Raw genomic sequence first — 4,918 nt, 5'->3', positions numbered from 1 at the left:
TATATATACATATATATATATATATATATATATGGAAAAGCAATATATGGAAAAGCAATATTCTCACGGTCACTATGTATTGTAGTACACGAATTTCCTTGTTCTTACACGCAACACAAAGAGACATACACACAAACACATACATACACGCACACTCACACAGGTAAGTATTCTCGCATACACATAACGTGGGCGCGTGTCCTTGGCGTGGGACCAGATGAGTGTGTTCATGCATGCTTCTGCGTGCCCCAGTGTAATTGTGTGTACGAAACCCGCACCATATATACTTTACAGCATCTCTCTCTAACGTTCCTATATAAACGTATACAATTTTAGCAGAGTTTCACAATTCCACTTAAATCATTATTAACTATGACGTCACGCATTCAAAGATTTACTAATCAACCTACACGTTTGATATTTCTTGCTGTTCTCCTCTACGATGATCGTGCGTGGCGGCCATTCACTTCAGTATCACGTGAACAGAACAACGACCGTTTGTGTTACTCGATACGACATTTCGACTTCTCGTTCGAAATTTATGTCGACATCTCAGATAGGGATTCATTTGCACAGAGACACTGTTAATTTATGAATGAGTAATAAAATATATTACCGGATTTTAACACCGTTGAAATACGGATTGCAGTAGCAGCGGCAAAAGCAGCGGCAAAAGCAGCAGCAATTTAACAAAACTTCTAATTCTATTTTGTTCTAGATGACGTTAGTTTAATTAAGAAGTCTGCTTCTTACTAAATGTGGTTCAGCGTTCGATTTCATGTTGGGATACTTTGGGCAATTGTCTTCTGATAAATGTTTCGATTACATATTGGGTTGGCAAGAAAGTAATTAAATAAAAGTCATTTTTTTTCATACCAATAATGAACGTTAAGCAATTATATAGCTTCCAGTTTGTTCCATGACTTTTTACCATATTCATGATTCTGCGCTGATACGATTTCTTGTCCCTATCAGCCAAAAACTGAAGCAAGTGCCATTTCAGGTCACCATCATTATTGAAAGTTTTACCGTTCAAAGAATTTTGCAAACTTCAAAATAAATGGTAATCTGATGGTGCAAGGTCAGAGATATTTGGTTGATGTGACATCACTTCCCAAGCAATCTCCAACAATTTTTCATAAGTTAGCAAAGGCGTGTGTGGTCTAGCGTTGTCTTTTACAATTTGCCAATTCTGGCTTCTTTTCGAAAAGGAGGAAAGGAAAAATCGACCTCAGCGAAATTTTAACAAAGAACCTAAAGACCCGGAAGAATATTTTTCCGGAGTCCTCATTAAGCCGATTATCGGGTTTCGGTGGTACATAAGTGGCCGAGATGACCCCAACACGCAACTGGTGCTTAATTTAACGACCCCGAAAGGATATAAGGCAAAGTCGACCTCGGCGGATTTGAACTCGGAGCGTAAAGACAGACGAAGTACTGCTAGGCATTTCGCCCGCCGTGCTAACGTTTCTGCCAGCTCGCCGCCTTACAACAAATTATTTTTATTACAGTTACTGTTATTTCAGCGGAAAATGCCCTAGACATAAAAACTGATGGAACCATCGTTTATCAAATATTCCTTCCATTTCACTCTGCCGTCCTTTTAAGTGTGTCGGCTCAACATATTAACTTTCTTTCCGTAAACTTTCGTTAAGTGTGAAAGAAATTATTGTTCGCCAGAAAGTTTACGGAACAGAGAAGATTAATATAGTTTGGCGACAATCTTAAGCCACAAAGAGAAATGCGAACAATAACTTTAGCTTAGAAATTTAACCAAAGTTACATCTATGGCATTGTCCAAGGAAATATCACCAATATAGGTAATTTATTGCGGAAAGAGGTTGAAATAAATTGTTAAATGGAAAACCCTACTTACAGTTATATTAATTCATTTCAACGCAAACGCGCACATGAAAGTAACACACACACACACACACACACACATATATATATATACACATGCATATATATATATATCTACGGATATTTACATGTGCATATGTCTGTCTGTTCATATTATATATATCATATATATATATATATATATATATATATATATATATATATGTGTGTGTGTGTGTGTGTGTGTGTGTGTGTGTGTGTGTGTGTGTGTGTATGTGTGTGTGTGGAACATTGCTGTACAAATTTCTATCTCTTAAGTACGTGATGGCTTTAGACTGAATGTTGACTATAGGTATTTTCATAAGCAGTAAAATATTTTAGGCGCAGGCTTGGCTGTGTGGTAAGAAGGTTTTCTTCGCAACTGCACGGTTCCGGGTTCAGCTCCACTGTACAGATACACATATACGCACGTGCGTTTGTGTTTGCATATATGAACGTTTAAAATATATGTGTGGGAATATTTTGCGTTCTCTTTTAGAGAAAATGACGTCATCAGGTTTTGACGTTTCTATACTGGTAACGAGGAAAAAAAGTAAAACCAAAACATATCTAATCGAAATTGAGCGAATGGAGCAGACTAGCTAGCAGATTTTCGGAAGTAATTATTATTCAACGAGGGGCGCTCCACTGGTTATTCATCAGGCCGAAGATACTCTTGTTATATAACGGTTACGAAGTCGTTCAGGAATCTCGAGTTAACTCGCCGGTGATATAATTTAACTAAGACATAAAAGAGTCAACTTAGTTAAAAAGTAGTGTGTAAATGGGATGGAATTCCTAGTTTTGTTCATTCCTCTGGTGCGTTACGTAAGTAATTCACAAGTATATTTATTCTCATGTCTTTTGAGGCCTCTAATGGCGGCTGAGTAATCATATCTTCTAAGAAGGTGCCCTCTCAGATCTTCCTCAAATTATAGCCATTTGATGTAAAATTTTCGTCTAATTCCGTCAAACTACTGTTATTGTGCTTAACGTTATACGTATGTCCGCTGAAACCAGCATAAATCCAAGTTCTGTTTGGTGTTTTGCGGTGCGTACACCGAAAGGATATCCTTACACGTCCCAATGGTAGTTTTACTGTTGTTAGAGGTGGTGGTTAATAGTTCTCTTATATTTTTATTACATTAAAAGGCTACGATAGACAACAACAACAATAATAATAATAATAATAATAATAATAATAATAATAATAATAATGATAATAATATTCTTAAATACATGTTTTACCTGTGAATTTGCGTGTGTAAACTGGGAATGCATACAACGAGTTTCTCTGCCGTAGGTGTACGGAAAACACTCGGCGAGAAATGGAAGAAAATTTGAAGAAAGAAGAAAAAACAACAACATAATAATAATAATAATAATAATAATAATAATAATAATAATAATAATAATAATAATAATAATAATAATAATAATGATGATAATACTTCTCTACTCTAGGCACAAAGCCCGAATTTTGGTGGGAGGATGCCAGTCGATTATATCGACCCCAGTACGCAACTGATACTTAATTTATCAATCCCGAAAGGATGGAAGGTGGAATTTGAACTGAGAACGTAAAGACAAATTTCGGTCTATTTCATGCCCATCCTCATTACTGGACACATGTTCGCTAGAAGTGGTAGTCGTTCGCTCCAACTCACAATATATAGAAAAGTAAGTGATATTCAGCCGCTGATCTTTCAACGAGCTTGCTCTAAAATCTCTAATATAAAATCTATACGTACACATATATGTGCATATATACATGTGTGTCAGTGTGTACCTGTCTTTGTATTTGTGTTCATATTGCAAGCACTGGAGAAGCGGTGTAAGTTTGTTTGCATCGTCATAATATAGCGGTTCTGCAAAAAAGACGTATAAAACAAATACCAGAATTAAAATACCAGAGTCATTTGTTGGACGTATAACACTTCAAGGCGGGTCTCCAACATGGCCGCAATGAAACGACTGAATGAAGTAAAAGCGTGAATACGTTCATTGATCCGACTCAAAAGGATTTTCCTAAAAGTATCATCATATATGTTGCTTGTTGCAGATACAATTGTTGTAGTAAGGAGGCCGCGATTTCTCCGCCCTTCTGCTTAAATGTTCAATTTCTCACCATTCTCTATTAACTTCCCATACATACTTTATAAATCTGATCCATTCATATTTATTTCTAGTTTCTGAAGTATTTAGACACATTATATTGTATATTCAAAAGCAGACAGCAATGGCTGACTATTCTAGCGTTTCCTGTTCGACACCTTCACTGTTCTACCGAAAATAATCGCTTCGCGTTTTTAGATAGTAGTTACCAAACCTTAACACTGCTATGAAACAGAGTTAAAAGCAAACTTATACCCCTAGAGTGCATCACCACTGATCCTTATCGTAGACGTAAATAGCATAAACATTCTTGCAACCATCTCTAATTTATCATCAACATTTAGGTATTTCTCAATTATTGTTAAATCTCCAGAGGGGGATAAAATCAAGATAAATGCAAAACGCTTATTATTATTATTATTATTATTATTATTATTATTATTATTATTATTATTATTATTATTATTATTATTATTATTATCATTATCATCATCATCATCATCATCATTATTATTATTATTATCATCATCATTATTATTATTATTATTATTATTATTATTATTATTATTATTATTATTATTATTATTATTATTATCATTATTATTATTACTGTTATAATTGTTCTTGTTGTTGCTGTTATTGCTACTACTACTATTTCTATTATCGTCATCATCATCATCATCATCATCATCATCATCATCGTCTTCATTCTAATAATCGATCATTATTATTTTGTGGTAGTAACAAGAGTAGTTGTAGTCGTAATACTACTACTACTACTACTACTACTACTACTACTACTACTACTACTACTACTACTACTACTACTACTATTACTACTTGTTGTTGTTGTATCATCATCGTCATCATCATCATCATCATCATCAGCAGCAGCAGTAGTAGTAGTAGTAGTGATAGTAGT

This window comes from Octopus bimaculoides, chromosome 19 (assembly GCF_001194135.2).
Source record: "Octopus bimaculoides isolate UCB-OBI-ISO-001 chromosome 19, ASM119413v2, whole genome shotgun sequence".
NCBI classification, from domain to species: Eukaryota; Metazoa; Mollusca; class Cephalopoda; order Octopoda; family Octopodidae; genus Octopus; species Octopus bimaculoides.
This window is presented reverse-complemented; position numbering follows the sequence as displayed.